The sequence below is a fragment of the Amborella trichopoda genome, chromosome 3 (genome assembly GCF_054954075.1).
Source record: "Amborella trichopoda isolate Santa Cruz 75 chromosome 3, AtrichopodaSantaCruz75HAP2 v2.0, whole genome shotgun sequence".
In the NCBI taxonomy this organism is placed as follows: domain Eukaryota; kingdom Viridiplantae; phylum Streptophyta; class Magnoliopsida; order Amborellales; family Amborellaceae; genus Amborella; species Amborella trichopoda.
In genome coordinates, this window is record NC_142338.1 from 31,625,536 (window position 1) to 31,649,425 (window position 23,890).

The window sequence follows — 23,890 nt, forward strand, 5'->3', positions numbered from 1 at the left end:
GGAGATTATTTATACCGAAAAAATTGGGTCCAAAATTTATCTAAAAAACGGATCATGAATAAGTGGACATGTATCCACTTATGAGTCCTAGGACTCATAAGAACTTATCCCTTGATAAACAAAGGAAAATGTGATGGAGAGCAAATTTCTAATACGAATTGACATAGAGAAGATGGGATATAAAATAAAAAAATCAAAAATTAAAAATAAATGATGATAAAATATAGAAGGTATGCAAGAAAGTTTATCCCAAAAGATTTCTTTACAAGATCCAAATTAAAATCTTCTTCTCTTCTCTTTTTTTTTTATCCAATTGTTATGTAAAAGGAACCCTAAATTCTAATTTACTCCCTAAGAAGTCCTAATCAATAATATTCCAGTTATGTCCCTCAAATCTCTACAACTGAAAAACACAAATATGCCTAAAGAAAACCAAAAACCTCAAATAAACTCCATACCAAAAATCTAGAAAATAGTAAAAAAAAAAACTAAAAAACATATTACATCATTCTCATAGGGTTGGGAGAAGTTGGACTTCGAGCTCATTGAATTCATATATTTGCAAGCACCCTCTTCTCAAGTAACATTGTTTCTGACCATTACAACCATTGACTTATTTCCCTGACCTCTTCTCACATTCCTCATTTCTCAACTTGAATATGTGTCATGGCTTGATTTATGTTCTCATTAATTTGTTGATTCATGATCTCTTTCATTTGTTAATTCACTATTCTATGACTTGCAACAATATTCCAATTATCATAAGAGCAGGTTTTGGTGGCATTTGTCATTGGCGAAACCAACAGCTCTTATACCAATTGATTTCTGGAAGAGGGGTAATGAAATAAATAAATCAAAAAAATGAAAGATAAAAAAAAATATTGATGAATATATCATCTCTCAAATGTTTGAAAAGGAGTTCATCTTGAAAAATCTCTTCACAAGATCCAAAATAATATCTTCTTCTCTTTTCTCTTTTTCTAATCCAATAGTTATATGCTTATAAAAGAAAAAAAAAAGCCCTAAACCCTAATTTTTTCTCCTTAAAAAAAATAGAAACTCAAAATAAATCCAACTTTAAAATCTATAAAATAGTAAAACATAATAAAACCCTACTATATCATTCTACCCCTCAAGTTGGCATAGTGCATAGGCGTTTACAACGCAAATCTGAAAGATTCTTAAGTGAAAATCCTCCTGATATGACACTACAAACTCATTAATTAAAATCATAGAGAAGTCAATAGATCAGTCTAATTATGATCCAGGGGTTGATCTATCCAAATAAACAGATCCTCCCTTAGATCATCGGCAGGGCCGGCATGATTTTCTCACTAAAATACCTAAAGAAATACAAATAATTAAGATATGACTAAGATAATTAAAAGATTGAGGTAAGAGACTTATCTGATCAGGTCAGTTGGCCCGAGACACCTGAAGCTTGAAGCTTCGCCCGTATCAGGACTGTGGCTTCACTTTATGCCGTTTGTCCTTCTCTTACTCTTTAAAAGTGACCAAGCCATAGCTTTGATTGAAATGGGACCCAGGGTTTTCTAAATCTAAGGCTTAAAGGTTGAAGTATGGGTTTTCTATTGGAATTCGTGATCCTATAATTATAAGTGTTTCCCTCCACTAATAAAGTCTAGGTAAATTTTTGTGACCAACCCATAGAGGTTGAACTCAATTCCTTTTATAAACCTCTGATTGGTTGGGAGAAGGTTAGGAGTGCTTATCCAAATGGTTAAACTCAAAATTTGAAATTTTGGTGGTCAAACATATAGATGACGCACAGTGTGTCATTTTGGTCAAACACAACCAAACAACACTAACTGGATCGTAAAGCTTAACGATAACCATTTACAAGGAACAAACACCAAATGGACCAAACCACGCACAATGTGTCGTTTAGGTTAGCAGGTCTGGGGACACACACCGTGTCGCCCAAAGCGACTCACTGTGTGTCGCTTTGGTCACAGACCACCAGAATAATGGTATTTTGTTTCTTGTTATCTCTCACACAATTTTGGATAATAATTATGAATTTAAATGCAATTTCTATCTTGGATTTAGATTATTTTCAATTTTAAATGAGGGTTTGAAGGGATAAGGGATCATGGAATGAAAGCCATAGACCATGGAATATTGTGGTCCAAGGTGCTATGTGATAGTGTAGTCCTAAGGGTTTTCAAAGTATTTCTAATGTCATAAAAATAATGAAATTTACCAAAAAAAAAAAAACAAAAGGGTGCCACAATAGGTGTTCGAGATATAGATAGATAGCCACCCAAATAGGTAGTGGACAAGGAGGTTGTGGTGTATTCTTGAAGAGCGAAGGCAAGTTGCACTGGGGCACGCGCAGGAGCTAAAGGCGAAGATCCGCGAAGCTCTCGAACATTTTTAAGGGTTTCTAAGCTCGCGGACTTTTGATGCCCATCCAAAATTTTGTAATTCTTTTAACACATGTTTGGAATGATTCTCTTTTCTCTCTTTGCTTCCCATGTTTACTCTATTAATGGCTTGTTTCCTCCATTTATGCTTTTACACCTATCGTTTATCTCCTGAAGAGGGGGAATAAGGGATGAACCTAGACGCCTCCCAAAAGCAGATTTGAATTCTTCCTTGCTTGACCTGAACACCCGCTAAGGTTTTCATTCAAGGTTTTTTTTTTTTTTTTTGAGGAGGCAATTTTGAAGGACATACCGTCGTGACCATGGGTGGTGCAGTTTTAGTGTCGTACATCCGGGACATGCGCTAGCAATTTACCGGTCGTGTAGATTGGACCTTTGTTCAGGAATAGTACCTTTATCAGACCGTTGCGGGGGCCTCCTTTGTAACCTCCCCTGTATGGGATGTGTCCTGGATTGTCCTCACAGTCATGTATTGACCGCCCTCTGCAAAAGGAACTTGCCTTGGCATAAAGTCATACAGAGTAGGAAAAGGGGGAAGGAGAGCCGTTTTAATTGGGTGTTGAGGGAGTTTCAACCTGTAGGGTTGTGCTCACAAAACCTTTTTGTTTTCTTCTCTTCTTTTCGGTGGACGGGGTTCTTGAGCTCGAGATGTGGGTACCAAGTTCGCTTGGTGAATAGCCTCCCTCCCGAGGCTTTTCATCTTGCCACGACCACAATATATTTCCCATGGTCTAGGCTTTCCCGCAGGGTCACGAAGAGCAGGTGCTTCCGGGGCACTAGGGGCGGGGTTTTGAGCCTGCTTGAACTTCTCATGTTGCTAGGCTTCGACCTCATGAGTTTCCTTTAGAGGTGGAGATGATGCGTTGTTTATGACTATCTCACCGTTCGTATATACCTCTCCACAACAGATCGGAATGTGAAACAATAGCACAGATCGTGCCCTTTAGTGGATAATATCAGCACCACAAGTTGATCTTTTTCTGCCACCCGTTTTTGTTTCTTGGGTACACAAGGCTCGATCATTTTGTGTTGTATCATTACGTCAAAGAGAACGGGGAACATGCAAGGAGACAATTCGCCTACAGGGGCACCGTTGGTCGACTCTTCTTGGACTGTGATCCTCTGTGAAGATTCTAGAGTTTTGAAAGCCTTCTTAAGGCTCTCCAAGTTGATTTGCCCCTTTTGAATTAAGGCTTCGACATGCTCTTTGAGTTGGAGGCAGTTTTGCACGAAGTAGCCTAACATTCGGTGATAAGCGCAGTAGTTGGCGTGATTGATGAGTTCTGCCTATTCGGGATTTCTAATGTCAGGAAGGTTCACCATGCCTTATTCAATCAGCACTTTCAAGAGAGTTGGCACGCATGCCTTATTGAAGCTATATGGTTGGTTCAGTCTTCGGATGAATTGTTCGGTCCTATAGTAGCTTTGTGCCGGAGGTACCCTATTGCAATTATGTGTTTGAGGTTGCTGCTACTGAGGCTCCCCTTGACCCCTGGGTGGCAACCCTCGAGAGGTGTCTAATGTCTAGAGAGGAGTAACATTAGCTGGGGATTCATGACGAAGGGGCGTGGCAGTGACCACCACGCTGACCGGATTCCTTTGCTGGCTAGCTTGAGGGTTAGCTTTGTTATTAACGGAATTACGAGTCCCACCCCCCCGAGGTCTGAGCTCGATTTCCTGCATGATACTTTAGCAAGCTTTCAGTTTTAGCTGCATTTGTGATCATGTTGGAGAAAGTGATAGAATTAGAAGATTCGACATGTAAGGAGATTTCCTTCTTCATGTTCCTTACACACGTTTGTACAACATCAATCTCAGTCATAGGATTGCCCTGGCACATGGCGAGGTCTCTCCATCTCTGGATGTACTTGTCCACTGACTCATCCATCTCCTGAGCTAATGTGAGGAGTTATATTGCTTGAACATCCAGTTCTGCTTCGTAAAAGCGCTTATAGAACAACTGCTTCATCTCTTGCCATGAATGAACTGAGTCTGGGGGTAAGAGCGTGTACCACTTGAAAGCGGGCTCAACTAGAGTTTCTACAAACTGTTGAAGAAGCAGTCTGGAGTCTGAAGCAGATTCTTGGCATGCCGACACAAAATGAGCCACATGCTGCTGGGGCGAGCCTGTGCCATCGAAGACTGGTAGCCTTCCTTTTTGATATCCGATGGGGAAGGGGATTCGATCAATAAAAGGCGGGTAAGGCTTCTTGTATCGAGTCCTTTGAGCCTGTCCAGAATGTTGTTCAATATGTCCTCGAAACAGGCCATTGGATTTTCAGGCTCATCCTCATTATGGCTTACTACCATTACCTCGACTTGTTTGCCCTGGTCAGATAATTCGGCAACAGGGGTGATTCTGGTCCTCTTCACACCTAGATATGGCAATCCGAGCAATAGGGGTTGAGCTTGCCCAAATTGAGCTTGGGATTGCCTTGCAGTGTGAGTAAGCACTGGCTCTAGGCGGCCTTGGGGTCGAATTACTGCCGATTTTGGTGCTCGAAGGCCTTGGTGCCATTGTTCAACCTGAATGGGATTGAGACGGCCTTAGGGCCATCGTTCAACCTGAATGGGTTTGAAACGGCCTTGGGGCCATATCTTCTTTACTTGCTCGTGACGGCCATGGGGTCATGGATCGAATGGAGTGAGTTCATCCTCATGTACCTTGACGACATAGCAATGAACAACGTCGCTGATTTTTTGCTCTTCTGTGGCTTGCAACGAGTAGAACCAGTTTTGTTCTACAAGTCTTTTGAGGCTGAAGACTTTGCTTTTCGTTTTCTAATCGGCACCCTCATCTCTTTCATTTGTTTAATTCGCAAGCTCTGATAGATATTTTCTCAGAATCGGAAACGATATCGATTTCCTTCCCAACTGGCTCGCCCTGCGAAGATGAGTGCAAAATTGATCAACTTCTGCAACGTATGACATCTAAGAAGAAGGGAGCTCGTGACCAACTTTGAAGGCATAAGCTTGTTTGGGGAAGGGGGATGATGACTGATTGTCTTTGAGAATATCTTGCCCCGAGCCCTGCCCCAAGGGCTAGCTCACGTGTATACAGAAGGAGTAGACAGAATGGTGCTTGAAGGGAATTTCTTCGAGTACCACGTGCTAAGAGACTTCGGGGTAGTGAGGCGCGTGTTTGACACTCCTTTCCTCTTTCCGTTGGTAGAGTCACTGGACCTGTGGTTGTGTGTGTGGCCCACAAAAGTGTTCAAGGTAGTTTGTGACCCAACACCAAGTGAAGTGAAAGGCTGAGTACTTGAAATACCCACATGTTTAGTTGGAGAGCCCTTAGGGCCTTCAGCATGAATGTGCATTGTCCTGAAAGACTTAATTGCCTCGAAAGTCGTGTGCTCACTTGGTTCCAGCCTTTGGGCTGCCCCGAGCTGCAAGATTATCACGAGGTGCATTAGTGGCCTGAAGACCACTCGTGATGAGTCGAGGCCTTAAGAGACCAGAAACAAGTGAAGAGACTGGGGTAAGGTGTTGCTTTTCTCGTCTCATCACGGTGATGGTTAAACCATCAGCCACGACGTGTGTAAATGTGGGCGTGATGGCTTTGGGGCCACACAAACTGACGTAGGAGTCGCCAAAGTGAGGTGTGTGTGGCGATGCACTAGTAACAGCGATGCCTTTGTGAAGCTCATGTGGGGTTACCTTTTGGTTACCCACTGAAACGGTAGTCCTATTAGGACCCATCAGGTGAAGAGGAAGAGTGGTGCGAGGACCACTTTTAAGCTTATGACCGACAGGATACCCGCCAGTAACGTGGTGCTTATGAGAGAAGGTGGTTTCAAGGCCACCCATGTAGATGACATCAATGGATTTCACTTTGATGTCAGAGGAAATGGGATTTGAGCACACTTTCCCCTAGTTTTTTTATCCTAAACTAGGATGATATGGCCAGCCAAGCCGCTTGAGCAGGACAGGGTAGAAACAAAATTAGTTGTCCTGCTCTCCGTAGGCAAGGTCGCAAATATAGGGATGATGAAGTCCCCAACTTGGATGAAAGAGGAGTAATGAGACTCCATTGCAGTTTTAGAGAGAGAAAGAAGAGAGGCATTTGCTTGAGAACAGTCAGAGCCAACTATAGTGTGGCATGTCCGCAGTTGGTCGAGCCTGATTTTTCCACAAGCGTACGGCGAGAAAAATCTTCTCCCAAACACTGTGGAGGGTCTGTGCGCACTGCACGTTTGTGAGTGTGCGCAAGCATGCTCTCCTATGCGTGGATAGGAACCAACAATGAAAGAGATTTTACGACCGGGGTGCGTTTTAGGCGCTTTCCTCGTCGTTTGGGGTTTAGGACACACTCGGGCAGTTCGCCCTCTTAGAACAATTACGAAGCCCTCCGGCTGTTTGCCGGTGCGGTTTGGACATGAACCTTCCTCAGGCTTTAACACATCGCTCCGTTCCCTTTCACTGAAAATTGCAATGCAGATTCGTCGGTACTCCTTTATAAAAGTTCACTCAAACAAGAGGCTGGCTGGCAAGAAATAAGATGGGGAGAAATGGTGACAATATTCTCCCTATGCACACAAACGCTACGTGCTCGGGTGATCAGGGCAAATGAAGGGTTAGGACACTCGTGACTATCGGCTAGGGAAAACTCCTCCCAAGTGACTGAGGGAGATAGCATATGTGTCTCTCACAACTCAACTCGAATGTACGGAGAGGAAGTTCGAGCGAAGGTCAGAGGGTTGGAACTCCTAGGTTGACTCTGAACGGTATTGAGTCGAGCGTATGTCGGATAGCAGGATGCTATGCGGTGCCGCAGGTTTGCTGCGTTTACGCAAGGGATGCAAGGGGAAAGAGACGGGACCGCGCGTTTGCCGTGGGCATGGATTACTGCACATGGGCAAGCAATGAGTGAAGAGAGAAAAGAAAGAAAGAAGAGAAAGAGAGAGAGAACGAAGCTACATGACTAGGGTGGACTAGGGGTAGTTTCTCTCTCTGAAAAGTTTTCTCTCTCTTTGGCATTGGATCCAAGGGTTAGAAGCAAAAGACTAGTAGAAACGAGCTGAATACTTTTATTTCATTAATGAATGATCCGACCCTATTACAAATGACCTAAGCTGGTTTATATAGAGGACCCACCGGCCAAGGGTGGATGCCCAAAACTAAGCTTAATAACAATTAAAAGAAATTACACTAAAATCCCAAATTTAATAATAGTGATCAAAATGCCTTCTAAACCTTTTGTGCTAATGATAAAACAATCCCTCTATGAGGGGCCTTTCGCCATTGCCAGATCTTGAAAGCTTTTTTGGATGCTTATGGTGGTGGTTCAGACAATTCATCATTGAAGTCTTGATGCTTGCTTGATTATGAAGAGTTTGATATCTTTAGATTGTCTTGAGATGGACTTTTTCTGAGGGGTAGAAATCCGACTTGATCGTGAACTTTTGCCGTAAATGCAATGCAGTCCATGGTGTTCCATTTTGATTGCAAATTAAAGATGAGACTTCCATAGTCATTTTCCACCAAATTTTTTCTGTTTTGGTTCTTGCTTGAAATACTTTATGAATTCGAGATATCGTCGGAAAAAGGGATTCCAGCAACCGAGTGATCTTTCTTTCTTCAACCTTGGAATTCATGATTTATCTGACCTTAGATTGAGTGTAACAATTATACCAGCTTGTAGCCCTTCGTGATACGGTCGCATCAGACTTAACTATGCGATGATTCGATGTACGGATCTCGGTTATTGATTCACGAAGTTCGAGATGTCTTTTCTTCAAAAACTTTGATTTCCATGGTTGCGGGCTCATCTTCTCTCTAGAAAATCTTTGATTATGGGTCATGTCATGACACTTGCCATATGTCAAAATGTTCGGGTCGTCGAGACCTAGCTTGTATCCAAATTTGAGCTTGTTCTGATCCAATTGAGCAATGTGTGGGTGTTTGCAGATCATTCCGAGATGTGAAAAATCACGACCTCCATGATTGGGGACTGTTTTGATGAGGCCACAATGCAACAGTGTACAACCTATCGTCAAAATTTTCTTAAGAGGTTCGATTGAGCCCAAATTTGATCCTTGGGGGTTTTTCGATGTTTTGGATGCAATAGTAGTGGTCTGGTATTGTTTGATGTCCCTACCATAGGGTTGTATTTGTACGGTCTCTTTCTGGCGTGATAGTCTTTTTCCAAGGTTGCCTAGTCTTAGACTTATTTTGCAGTGTTCTCTTGATCTGACGGTGTCTTTGGTACCTACAGGACCAGGTTGTCACTGGCTCTCTCCTTATTTGTGAAAAAGATATAAATACATCAAAAATGATGTACACTACGAAGGTTAATCAAGATTGGAGCCTCCCTATCTCTTGAGGAGTGAAAAAACATGATTTCCTTTCTCAAAGAATATCGTTATATCTTCGCCTAGTCATACGATGATATGTCAGGGTTAGATTCCACATTAGTGCATCATCACCTAGTATTCAACAAAGGGCCAAGGTCAGTAAGGCAGAAACTCTAACATCAAAAGATCCACCTTGAGCTCAAAATCAAAGAAGAAATCGATAAACTGCTCAAGGAAAAATTCATCGCCCCTATCGATTACTCAGAATGGTTGGCCAACATAGTGGTCATACCCAAGAAAGAAGGGAGGATCCAAGTGTGTGTCGCTACAGAGACCTCAACAAAGCATGTTCCAAAGACAATATCCCGTTACCAAATATGGATGCCTTGGTTGACAACATTGCGAGGCACGAGATGTTGTCATTCACGGACGGTTTCTCATGTTACAACGAGATGCTCATGGCAGAAAAAGATCAGACCAAAACATCATTCATAATGCAATGGGGAACCTACTGCTATCGTGTCATGCTCTTTGGCCTAAAATATGTAGGGAAAACTTATCAACAGGCAATGACTAGCATCTTCCACGACTTAGTACACACCATCATGGAAGACTATGTTGAGGACATCCGAGTCAAGTCAAAGGCCAAGTCCGAACTCCTCACTAACCTAAGAACCATTTTCAAAAGACTCCGGAAATATCAACTCAAACTCAATCTACAAAACGTGCTTTTGCAGTTGAATCCATGAAATTACTTAGCTTTATAATAAGCCAAAGGGGCATTGAGATAGGGGCCATCACCGAAATGTCCCCTCCCCGGAGCATCAGAGAAATTTGTGGGCTTCAAGGTCGCATACAATCCATAAGGTGTTTTATCTCACAACTGGCAGACAAGTGTGCACCCTTCAATAGGCTCCTTAAGAAAGATACCACATTCATATAGGATAATGAATGCCAAGAGGCGTTCGACCAAAACAATGAGTACCTAACTAGACCTCCCATCCTTAGTCCTCATAATTTAGACAAACCCTTGTTCCTATACATATCTGTGAAAAGACAAGACCATGAGGGCAATGTTAGGACAATACGATGACCATGAAAACGAACAAACCATATATTACATCAGCAAAACTATGGTCAACTATGAGATGAGATACACAAACGTGTTGAAGCATTGCTTAATGCTTGTGTGGGTTATGCAAAAATTAAGACACTATGTCTTATTTCATATAGTCAAGCTTATATAAAAAAAAGCCACATAAGTACCTATTGGCGAGACCAGTCCTTAACAAACGTTTCACAAAGTGGATAATGCTATTAAGCGAATTCGAAATCTAATATGTCTCCCAAAAATCGGTTAAAGGACAAGCCATTAGTGACTACTTAGTTGAACACGCATTGCTGGATAACACTCCCGTTAACACAGATCTCCCTGATGAAAACTTATTCAAAATTGAGGACTCAATTTCGGAGCTATACTTTGATAGTGCAAGAAACGAATATGGCTAATGTGTAGGGGTATATTATACTCACCCAATAAAATTTTAATGACAACAGCCATCAGACTGAATTTCCCATGTACCAATAACATTGCTGAATACGAAGCCTTGATAGTCGGGCTTAAGAATGCCATAAAACTGAAGATCCAAAAAATACGAGTCACTGGTGACTCCTTACTCGTCATAAACTAAGTTCAGGGGATTTGAAAAGTTAAAGAAGAAAAGCTCAAACCTTATAAAAGAAAAGGTGAAAAAGATGATAAAATATTTTAAGCAAATCACCTTCCAGTATGTAACTAGGGAAACAATCGGTTCATCGACACCCTTGCGACCCTTAGTTTGATGGCCGATATCCCTTTAAAGGTCACCACGCTGCATTTTACATCAGGCATAAACATTACCCTTCCCCATCAAGGATTGAAAACGAAATAGAACAAGAAAATGTGAATGATGAGGAAGTGTCTTTCATGGGCTTAGATGCGCTAGTCAAAGCGCAATTGTGGTTCCACGATGTGTTGTCCTTGTTAAAAGATAGGTCATACCTCAACGGAGCGACCAAAAAGGATAAGGAAGTCCTTCAAAGGTTTTCTATGGGTTTCCTAATAAGAGATGATATTCTGTTCAATAAATCATTCGACAACATCATCTGGTGGTGCCTCGACCATCTAGAAATTGACCAAGTATTAACAAAATTACCTTAGCCCAGAAAATCAGGCGTCAAGGCTATAATTGGACCACTATGGCCAAAGATTGCTGGAAATTCGTTAAGATGTGTCTCAAATTTCAGCTTTATGAAGACCTCATCCATGCACCGTAAGTACCACTTAACTCAACACCGCCCGTATGGCCTTTTGCCATATGGGGGTCTTGATATCATCAGAGTGATTTCACCAAAAGCCTCGAATGGCCACCGTTACATACTAATAGTTACATAATACTGCACAAAAGAGGCCGCATCATTTGTCAAAATTGAAGGTTAGCATGATCTCTATTTCATAAAGAACAACATTGTATTCAAATTTGGCGTTCTCGAGTCAATCATTACCGACAATGGAACCAACTTCAAAAATGAAAGGCTCACTAAGGTGTGCAAAAAGTTTGGGATAAAGAGGAAATTCCCCACAACCTACTGCCCTCAAGGAAACGGACAAGCAGAGGCCACAAACAAAGGACTTCTCATAATTATAGATAGAATAATAGAAGGTGGCAAATATTAACACAAAAAGCAAAATGACTTGTTATGGGCTTACCAAACAACTGAGAAGACTTGCACTAGCATGACCCCATACTCATTAATGTATGGTATGGAGGCTGTGCTACTCATTAAAGTTGAGATACCGTCTCTCCGAGTGCTCATTCTTAAAGATTTAGATGAGGAACAAAATATCGAGGCACTAGTCGTTGCCCTCGATACTTTGGATGAAAGCCAACTACGAGCAACACAAAATATCGTAGCTTACCATTGCAGAATCGAGAGGGCATACGAAAGAAACATTTTTCCTCGACAATTCAGAGAAGGAGACATGGTACTCAAGATGATCTTCCACACTCCTGTAAATCTGCAGCCCTTAGGCAAATTCAAACGTAATTGGGAGGGGTCATTCGTGATAACCCGAGTACATGCAGGCAATTCCTATAAAATAAAAAATCAGGGGGGACTATGAACTCAAATGTAATGTATCTTAGAAAATGCTACCCGTAACAGGCTCAAAAAAAAAAAAAAAGTGGTGAAAACTTGAAAAGGCATCACTAGTAAAAAAAAAAAAAAAAGAGAGAAGAATGAAAATAAAAGACGTGGTGAAAACCTGAAAAGGCATCACAGGTAAAAAAAAAAAATCCTCCAAAAATGAGGCGCTAGTCCAAAATTTCAAGTACGAAATAAGTGCTTGCAAGCCACAATAATACTACATAAGAAGACCTTGAGGATGGAGACACCCCCTAATCCCCACAGGTTCCCAACAGAACCAACTTCGGGAAGATATGGGAAAGTAACATAAATTGGAGACCCAAGACTTCAACGATCCCCAGGAAGAATGATGAGACCTCTCTAAGAAGGAAGCCCGGCAAGAACCCAAAGAACTCCTTATGATTTTGCGAAACAAAAGATGGGAGCTCCAAAGGCCAAGGGAAACGTTAAGACTCTTAAGCCCTCACAAGGAAATCCTTTTCATCATCATTAAATAAATGAATAAATAAGAAATAAAGAAAATGACCACCAAAGGGGCCACAGGTGGCAAAAACTGTAAGGTCCGTCCCTCTTAGAAAATGCTTTTCAAATTAACTGTTCAAATCATCCATTTTAAAAAATCTTTCATTTCTAGAAAGGACTTCCTCCATTACTATAAGAGGTTAAACTGTTAGTCGATCTGACCTCACTCTTGAAGCCAACTTCCTATGCTTGTTATGAAGGCTTGAAACTTGTCAGGCACTTCATGGTTGTATGAGTGTAACTGTCAACTACCATATATCGGAGATGGGTGAACCTCGCTAATGACAACATTGGCTAATTCAGAAGCATTCTCTCTCTCAACTAAATCCCCTGAGGCAAAAAGAGGTGAACCCATCGCCGTCTAGGTATATGACGGTCCGTTAACCAAAGTTTTTAAAACCAAGGCGGGTGAGTTTTTAAAAATTTATTATGAAAAGTGTGTGCGAATAAAATGTCCATCTTTACCTCGAAGAATCAATTGCACACAAGAGACTAATAAATAAGACATCCCATAACTAGGGTGGTTCCAAAAAAAAAAAAAGAGGTTCCAAAAAAAAAAAAAAATGGTGGGCAACACGTGACACTAGCCGTGTCGCCCAGCTCAAGAGGTTCAAAAAAAAAAAAAATCGAAAAAAAAAAAAACTTTGCTGAGCGACACTACCTAGTTACTTAGGCGACACAAGCTGGTCCCCCAACCCAAGAGGTTTCCAAAAAAAAAAAAAAATTTTGAAAAAGAAAAAAAAAATGGTGGGTGACACAGGCTTGTGTCGCCCATCCCAAGAGGTGAAACAGACAACAAAATGGTGGGTGACACTACCCATGTCGCCCATTCGACACACGCTGGTCACTCAGACCAAGAGGTTCCAAAAAAAATAAAATAATAATAATAATAATAATTTGGTGGGTGACACTACCCATGTCACCCAGCCTAATTTGGTGGGCGATACTACATGTGTCGCATGGGCGATACATGCTGGTCGCTCAGCCTAAGAGATTCCAAAAAAAAATCGACAAAAAAAATGTTTGGTGGGCGACACTACTCGTGTCACCCGGGCAACACAGGTTGTGTCCTCCAGCCCAAGAGGTTCCAAAAAAAAATAAAAAATGAAAAGAAATTGTGGGCAACACAGGCTTTGTCGCCCAGCCCAAGAGGCTCCCCTCCAAAAAAAAAAGAATTTAAAAAGAAAATTCTAAAAAAAAATGGAGAGGAATCCAGAGTCCCAGAGGATCAATCAAAACTGAAAAATAAAATTCTAGATATCTCAAAATATATATCTTAATCATCCATTGAAAATGGGTTTATTACATGCACTCACGTAATCAAATATGGTCATGAGACCAAAATTTCTATTGTCCTAACAGACTTCAATAGAAATAAAACTAATGAAAAATGAAGGTGATCATGAGATCAACTTATTCATGAAAAAAAAACTATGACTACTCAGTCTTTGACTTGGGATAAACATCATTCTCCTTGAGGTCCGCCACAAAGGCCACCCATCAAGCCAATTCAACTTCAGCTTCTTCCAAGCTGATGTTGGACACATCATCATTGGATTTGACTCGCTTATTTGAAAAAGAGGCGTTGTCTTCTTGAGAAGGCATGAAATTATGAGAAGGGGCAGAAGATTCGTCGCGATGAATCGGAGCCCTAGGGCATAGTGGAAGAGGACAGGCACGTTCCCACTACGAATCATAGTTGGAAGTGATTGTGGGCTTGTCTTGCTTGATCAGCCCTTCACCAGAAGAAGGTTTCTTCTCCTTCCATGATAAACTTGCTTTAACAAGAAGGGTGGAAGAGTATCGTTGAAATGCAAAGATAGGGTGACGATTGATTGCCTCTCCAGGAAATGTATAGTGCTGAATATGTCGAGACTGGTGACGCAACCTTTAAGGGAAATAGCCCTCTGTGAACTGCCCCGACACGAATACCCCATAAGAGGCAGAAACAGGGGCACATTCTCGAGACCCTTGATTACTCAATCGAATGATGACAACTCGTCAAAAATCCCTCGATAATGATTGATGTTGTCATGCTGGGTGGTATCACTGACATACGCGAGTCCCAGAGCAGCAGATACAGCTGTCATGGATCGATGATGACGAATAACTGCGATGTGGTCATAGGCCCAAATCTGTGGAAATCAAGAGCCAAAACACCCCAATATGTCACAAAACTTAAATTTAGAATCTCGGGGCAGGATGACCTACACGACACTACTGGTGTCGCACAAATTGTGTGGGCGGCACTACCAGTGTCGCCCAAGTCAGACACCCCTGGATCAGTTCGGGTCTTTTTCAGTGTAGATCTGTGATAAAAAATTGGATTCAATGAGCAAAAACAAGGGAAAAAAACTGAATTTCAAAAGAAAAAATGAAGTAAAAGTTTGAGTTTAAGAACACACCTGCAAGATTAGAACACTGCCCTCGATAAATCGATCGCCTCAGGTAACTTGGTTGTGAAGACCCCAGTATATGACCGCTAACACAGCCAAAATAATGGTATACCTTGTCTCACTTAGAAAGCATGAGCTAGAAGGATGAGAGAACTACAAATAGTCTTATGACTACTCGGAAAGAGGACCGACCCCAATAGCACAAAGAGAAAGATATGGATTTGCTCGGCAGCCCGGGATCTCTCTCGATTAAGGACCAGCAACTCCATGTCAACTTAATCACCATGAGAATAGTACGCGGCCCCCAACAGTCATGCACCCAATAAGGAATGATCAACCATAGCTGTGGAGGGTTTATATGCAATACTAGACAGACTCGAGCTAGAGATCCTGACAACCTCTTTTAAAGTAGGAGTCGTCTCTCCTGACGGTAGAAAGAAGGTATTGGTCTAAAAGTTGAACCTCTCGACAAGGGCCTCAAGGAGGGGAAACTTCACATGGCAAGTGGCCAAGATACCCACCATTGAAATCGAGGTCAGAAAGGCCATGAGCTCAGGCCAGTGCCAAGCAGAGAGGAACCAACCCCTGAAACAGGGGCCGATAACAGGATAACCCTGAATTTGCTGAGGAGCATCACCTGTTCTTAGGCCTTGCGAAATATAGGAAAGGAGGCACTCAGGAAAATGTCTAAGCCTAGCAAAAAGAGGGACAACATCTTCCTCTCTCATAGTATCAGCTTGATCTGCACTCTTTCCCTTACCTTTAGAAATGTCAGTATTCTTCCTAGGAGCCATGGAAAACCAGGAAGAAGAAGGAGAAGAAAGAAGATGGAGAACCAATAAGAAGAAGAAGAAGGAGGAAGATGAAGATGAAAAGAAGGGAGAAGATGAAGATGGAAAGAAGAAGACTTAAAGTCAAAGATTTTTTATGAAGAAAATGAAAGATATGAGAAATCCCATCCAAAAACCCATCTTATAGGTTCCAAATTCGGGATCCAAGAGGATTAGGCAACCCCAAAACCTTCTAAAACAAAATTTTTGAGATTTGGAGGTCGGTGGCCTTGGCGACACACCCGTACTCTTGGTTTGGGCGACACAAGGAGTGCCCACTAGTGTCGTCAAAATTGTTTTGGACAAAAATGCCCTTGCTCAACCTCCAGGGCTTTCTACGGTCCAAAATCATCTTTCTTCATCTATTATCTTTCTGAAATTAACTGTTTTCAAATGATTTTAAAGTAAATTAGTCTGAGACAGTTTGTCAGATGCTCCTTGGTGGCACGAACCTAAACTGCCAACCAATTTCAAAAGAAAACCCAAAAAAAATAAAAAAAAAAATAAGCATAAGGCAATCCCCAAAGACCTCTGAAATCAAAGTCATGTGATTTTGTAGGTCGGTGGCCTGGGCGACCTGAGCTAAGCGACACACCTTGTGTCGCTCAGGTCATTGGGCGACACTGAGCGTGTCGCCGCCCAGGCGACACTACTGGTGTCGCCCAAAATGTTTTGGACAAAAATACTCTTGTTCCAATTTTGGAGCCTTTCAAGTACCAAATTTGGTTTTGTTATACATTTTTCTTTCGGAAAAAGGCTATCTTTCATATATTTAATTGATTTTCAAAAGTTTTCAGATGCTCCTCGGTGACATGAGCCTAAACTGCCAACCAATTTAAATATATATATATATATATATATATATATTCATTCAAAAATTTAAAAAGAAAAATGCTCCTTGGTAGCATGAGCCTAAACTGCGAACCAAAATCCAATTCAGAAAATTTCAAACTCATGCGACATAAAAGAGTCGAGACAGAAAAAAGTCTAACCACATATGTCTTTAAAGGTCGGGTGTATTAAAAAAATATATAGCCCCATATGATATAATAGGTCGGGTATATCCATCGAGCCCCGTATGACATACAAGGGTCAAATGTATCTGTCCATCGTTTTATGATGTTAAACTGCTTAGAGGACTCTATGGTTGTAAGAGGTAAAACTGCTAATTAAAATTTTGTTTTTTAAAATATCCTTCCCATTTCAAAATTTTCATTATATGTCTTGTGTTTTCAAAAAACTTTAATTTCTTTGTTAAAATCGTGAGTTGTCCAATGCTTCGAGTTCTATTTCAAAATTCCCCCCTTGTTTTCAAAATTTCTAAAAAAACTTTTTAAAATGAAGGAGCTTGGACACCCGTATATGATGATTATCGCATTACCGCCTCATCTTTCTCTTCAGAATTGACCAGACAAACATTTTCCTAACAAGAAAACATATAAAAGACCTTAGACCTTAGGAAACCCTAAGGGAATCAAAGAAAATACCAGGTTTAAGAATTTAAAATTGTGAAAATCCCTGAAGTTAAGTGGCATGGACATAAAATCCAACTCGAGTTTCAAGCTTGTGTAACTCACCAATGTCCCAGACCGAAAACCCTAGGATGAAGATGCCCTAAGTAGGTGACTGGGGAGCGAAATGTCTTGGAGGGATAGTTAGTGTGCCCTCTGATCACAAAACGTCAAGATGAAATTTAAAATGTCTGCATTATCTTTTCCACTCACCTGCCCATCGAAAGACAGGGAGCTCCAATGAGTGTCTTCTTTGCCACTCACCTGTCACTCGAAGGACAAGGAGTGCCAAAGAGGGGCAACTGTAAACGCACCATTTTAAAACTGGTAAATTCTGTGGTTTTCCTGAACCCATAGGAGCACACTATTTCAGTAGACCTTTAGACCATAGGCCACCATAGTCCATACGGCCCGCCTTGAGATTTAGAATCTTGCAAAATGCTATGTTTTAGAAAAAATCATTAAAAATAGCAAAATACCTCGCTTTGAACCCAACTTCGGTAGGCAGTATCACAAGAGCCCGTAGATCCCCCCAGAGCTAGAATTTTACGATTTTGGGAAAATTTGGTCTAGGCGACACTCCCAATGTCGCTCGATTGATGCTTCCAGTGTCACCTAGCCCAGACTGACCCAAATAAGCTGATTTTTGGCATGTAGTATCCCGACAGCCCCAAAATCAGCCCAAATAAGAATCGACCGATTTTGGGCAAATTTGGTCCAGGCAACGCTCTCAGTGTCGTTCAGCCCAGACTAATCCAAATCGACTGATTTTTGGCAGGCAGCATCCCAATAGCCCCAAAATAAATCCAAACAGGAATCTACCAATTTTGGGTAGATTTGGTCTGGGCGACATTAGGGTGACGCTCCCAATGTCGCTTAACCTAGACTTATCTAAAATCGTAGTCCAAGCCCAAAAATCTTCTGGCTATGGTATGTTACTCATTTCAGACAATTTTCTGCTTATAAAAAAGTCATTTTAAGTTAGACTCTTGAGACTTAGACTCTAGATACTCTTTAGGCCTGATTAGCTCGTGAGCCTAGAGAAACTTTGAGATTGTAAGACTTGACATAGACCTAGGAAAACCCTAACTTTAGGCCACCTATAGCCCTTAGATTAAGAGATCAATTCAACCAAGCCAAAGCCTGGTCAAAACGTGAAGAGAAACAAAGAGGACGCATGACATATTAGCTAGTACTGATACGGGTGAGGCCTCGAATCCTCGGGAGTCCCGGGGCAACTGGCCTGGTCTGATACATTTTTACTCTTTCTTGTGTTTCTTTTCATTTTCATTTATTTTATTAGAATTAAATTAGTTTTATTACTTTTTATGTCGTATTTCATATTTCAGATCATTGCTAACTCTGCCACTGATCTGAGTGCAGATCTGCTCACTTTTGAGTAGATCTGGCCTCAGATCAGAATTTGATTGTCCCACTTCCTATCACACTTTTTAAAATCAGGTTGTGGTACGGATTTGAGGGATCTTCTTCTAAAGATTTATCTGATTTTGCACTGTAAACAAGGTCGAAATTTGATATAACCCTGCTCATTCCTAAATTAACTAAGTTTAAAGTGAATTTGTGGTGATCTGATATTAGATCAAGCTCTAATTTAGTTGTAGAAACGTCAAATCTTTGTTTCTTCTCTTGAGCCCATTGTTTGTCGACTGACCTACCCTTTGAGGCCTCATTACTTGCTTGGGTTGATGGCTTTTCCATGGAAAGGGAGAACTAACTCCAAGGAGGAGGGTATGATGGAAGGTGATATTTTATTTTTTTAATGGAAAAAAGAAAAAGAAAAACTCTAGAAGAACTAACATAGGTCCATAGGGTTTCTAGGGGCTATTAGAGGTCAGCAACACACTGATTGTTGTTGGCACAGACAAGTTTTGCATCACTGGTTAGATTTGGCATCCAGACAGTTCTGGGGCCTGTAAAGTGATGGGGCCTGTAAAGTGTTTTCTTACCCTCTAATTTGCTAGAGATTAATAGTAGAATGGAATTATAAGGTTGTTTCCTAACTGATTTTTATGTGATTCCAAGCTTGACGGACCCCATAGTAGGTGCCAAAATATTTAGAGTCAAATTTAAAGAGTTTTTAGATTAAACATCCCTATTTAAATGATTAAGATTTAAACTTGATAACAATCATAGGGATCAGTCAAATTACAGTTCAAAGATAGATCCTAATATCAAAATATTTGTTGTCTCTAAGAACTATCGGCAGGGCATGGCATTGAAGAATGTGACCCCATAATATGTCACATTCTTTAGCAAGCGGGCGATCCCTTAATCGTTTGACGCTGTACTTGAAAGAGTATTGCAATATGAGCGAGCCATGGAGGATGAAGCCAGAATCTTTCATAACGTACTGATAGTCAACCATCCACAACAAGGAGAAGAGAATGAGGACTCGACTGGTGAAGAACCCTCTCAAGAAAGACAGGTGAACTTGATCTAAAAAAACGACAATTCTACAAACCAGCCACGAGAAGAGACTAAAAATTACTTAACCACACGAAAGATGCAGACTTCCATGCTAAGGGAATTCACTCTCACTGATGATACTTTTAACCCATCATTCCAAGTGAATGCGATCAAATAAGCATTCACGCCTCATTCTTCAAAAGGGGCATTCACGACTCATACTTCAAAAGACATTAACGCCTAATGAATTATATAAATTATCCTATTAACGGGGAAACCTGATGAGCTTGTTCATCCAAATAATAGATTGAGGGGTTAGGAAACTGAGAGTGCTTTTCAGTCTGAAAATCAAAGTTCAAGTAGGGCAATTCAAAGGAAAAGCTAAACAGAAATTCGGCACCATTGTCAAAGAGATATTGGATGCTAACCAGGGGCAAGAGAAATCAGAGGATAATTGAAGAAGGATAACCTACCTGCCACTTGAAGAAGGAAAAGATGATCAAATTCTTAAATGATATTAGGGCGAATTGCTACAAAAAAAAAGGAAAAAAAAGAAAAAGAAGACACCATTCACTCTTCCTCTTCTTCATCCTCTTCTTCCTTCATCATCTTCTTCCTTCATCATCTTCTTCTTCTTCAAAAATAAAGAAAAAAGAACTCTGCGGGGCTGAAAAGCTGAAAGGAACCCCGTGCATTGCAAAAAAGGAAACCATAATGAACACCCGAAAGGGAACCCGGGGAGATGAAAAAATAAATAAATAAATAAAATCCATTGGGATGAAAATTGAAAGGAACCCCAAGCGTTGTAAAAAAGGCTATCGAGCTGAACACCTGAAAGGGACACCCTGGGGCGACAAACAAAAAAGAGAGTTATATCTCTTCATCTTTTCTCTAAATTCCTTGAAAAGAGTCAAAATGGTGTCAAAAGAAAATCAAAGAGCATTGGCCTGATAGAACATAGTTAAGGACCTCGATCATCTGGAGTTCGAAAGGTAAGTGGTGGAGGAATGAAATTGGAAATCCAAAGAGATTCTAAGCACTCAGGGGCAGTATCATGCATTTTTCAAGACTATGTTTTGCCCTAAAACCCCAAAGAACTTTCCTTTGAAATGAAATACAAGAGCTAATATTGGAAGATAAATAAATACTTGATGATTCCTCATCGTAAAGATTCAAGAAAGGACGCGACATGCTCATATAGGGTCCACCAAAGGGGTCCTAAGTGATTATACTGTAAGCGTAAGGACCCAAACTTTTCTGGCATACTAGAAGACGTTGTAGTGCGTGCATGAAGACGTCGCCATGCGTGCAGGAGGAAGCCGCCGTGCGTGCATGAGGATGTCGTCGTGCGCGATGCTACCAAGCACGAAACCGCCATGAGCATTGCTGCTATGAGCGTTACTGCCAAGGAGGAAGCCGTCGTGTGCGATGCCGTCGAGCATGACACCAACATGAGTGTTGCTGCCGTGAGCATTACTGCCAAGGAGGAAGCCGTTGTGCGGGACACTGCCTTGCGCGATGCCGTTGAGCACAACACCGCCTTGAGTGTTGCTGCCGTGAGCGTTACTGCTAATGAGGTAGCCGTTGTTCCTGATGCCACCGAGCACGACACCGCAGTGAACGTTGCTTCCGTGAGCATTACTACCAAGGAGGAAGCCGTCGTTCATGACACTACCGTGCGTGATGCCGCCGAGCACGACACTGCCGTGAGCATTGTTGTCTTGAGCATTACTGCTAAGGAGGAAGCTGTCATGCACGACATTATCATGCGCAATGCCACCGAGCACGACACCGTCATGAGCGTTGCCGTCGAGAGTGAATGTAGTGCAGTCCAGGGAACTTCTATGTTAGCTCCTTCATGAATGCCATGTGGCATATGTAAGCAATCTGTATGCCACTTGTATGCCACTTATGTGCCCCTTGCTGCCTCCCCCTCTTTGCTTATAAGAACTCCCTTCACACCCCTCTCAAGATTTTTGCCCTCTCTCACCCACGACCTCCCTTACAAACACTTAGAACCTCAAGCTTGAAACCATTCCTAGAAGCTCGGCCTGTGTGGGGGGGAATTTGGAGTCTTTTGGTGCATCTAAGTGGATTCAGCTTCGATGCTTTCATGTTTTGTTGATACATGTTTTCTTAGTTCATCCAAGTATGAGGTTAACCATGATTATAGATGTTATTTTGGAATGTGTATGGTTGTAATAAGACATGCCTATGAAATATTGAATGTGCATGATTGTAATAAGATATGCCTATGAAATATTGAATATGCATGGTTGTAATAAGACATGCCTACGAAATAGTAAATGTGCATGGTTGTAATAAGACATGCTTATGAAATATTGAATGTGTGTGATTGTAATAAGATATGTATATGAAATATTGAATGTGCATGATTGTAGTAAGATATGCTTATGAAATATTGAATGTACATGGTTGTAATAAGACATGCCTACGAAATAGTGAATGTGAATGGTTGTAATAAGTCATGCCTATGAGATGATGAATGTGCTTGGTTATAATAAGACATGCCACATATGTGATATGAAGTACTATAAAATGGGTCATCCATTGGTAATGTAATATGGTATGATAAGAATATGATATGAGGCACTACACAACGGGTCATCTGTTGGTAGTGTCATGTGATATGATATAATAAGAAAGTTGTGTTGACAGTTAAGATATTTTTGTGACTCCCGATGATAGGAAGGGAGTTCGGATGTGAGTCATATGGGTGGGTCGTGCCCCCCAATATATGTATAAGTGGTACTATGCAATGGGTCATCCATTGGTGGTGTAATACCCTCCAGCTAGAGAGAAAATGAGGGTCCTGTCTTGTAAGGCCGCCGCCTATCAAAAGCCTCAAACCGCGTTGGGGATTGTGTGTGTGTGTGTGTGAAGACATTATGAAATGGGTAATCCATTTGTCATTGTCTTCCCTCTTGAGTAATAGTAGAAGCCCTAAGCAATGGGATTGACTGGCTTGATTGATAGAGCTTCTCTTCGAGAATAGGTGATATTAGGATTGCTAATGCAGTTATTATTTGTTTGCCTGAATTATTGATCTGTTATTTCGATGGAAAGACTTGATAAACTGTTAGCTCATGTGATATCTGATATTTAATTTGCGCTTGCTCCACCATGAAAGAAATTACTCACGACAAGTTGTTAATAAAAAGAACTGTGATACATGACTCCATGTTGTAAAACTTGCATGAATCTTGGGAACGGTTATGAATAACGTTGTATAGGCAGGAATGCATGGCGCTTTGATCTACTTACTGAGCTTCATAGCTCATTCCTCTGACTTTCTTCAATGTAGAGTGATAACTCGCGGTTTGAGGATGGACAATTGGGTAATCGCGGCTGACAGTTGGAGCCCTAAATTTGATGAGGAAGCTTCTTTTTTATTGTAGGTTTTAAATGGCAGTTTGGTCGTGTAGTTGTTTTGTTTTGGTGTTATGTAATTGTTGTTAGGCAGTTCGTGCCCTGGACATATTTGTAATAGTTTTGGAATTCTTATATATATTTTTGTTTTTGTTTGCCCAGCTTTCGATGGTTGTATTTGGAGTTTTATTTTCTTTCGTGGTTTGCTTTGATTCCTTCTTTTCAAAAACATTAAGCTTACTCCCACATAAGTAGCATTTGCTACCTTTGGTAGCGGTCCCACACCCTGTTGTCCTCCGGCAAGTACGACAAGGAGGCAGAAGGCGAGGCTGTGACAATTTATGGTATCAAAGCAACCATGATAAGATTCTTGGCCTAAAGAGTCTTAGAAGTGTCCTTAGGGTGGTTTTGGATAGGCTAGTAACTGGGTGTTCCTGTTATAGGTTGAGATGACAAAGACTCGTTTCAATAACTCGAGCTAGAATAATGGGAAAACAGAGGCGTTCGGGGAATTCTTCAAGACGCTTGGGTCATGACTCAAATGAAAGACTATATGCCAGCCCCGACTGCTTCTGCCCCAGATCAGACAGGTAGTGGATTGCTTGAGAGGTTTAGGAGACTTGCACCTCCAACATTCTCGTGACATGGAGGAGCGGAAAAGGTTGAAAAATGGAGGAGGCAAGTAGAGAAGATTTTTGAAATGTTGCATTGTTCTGATGAGCAGAAAGGGAGACTGGGGACCTTTATGTTAGAAGGGGATGCCGAGCACTGGTGGAGTTCGGTGAGGCAATTCTGGGAGGAGACAAGGACTGCAGCAACTTGGGAAAGTTTTCTAGTGGCATTTAATTAGAAGTACTTCCCTTATTTAGCCCGAGAAAGAAAAGACGTGGAATTTATTGAGTTGCAGCAAGGGAGATTGTTACG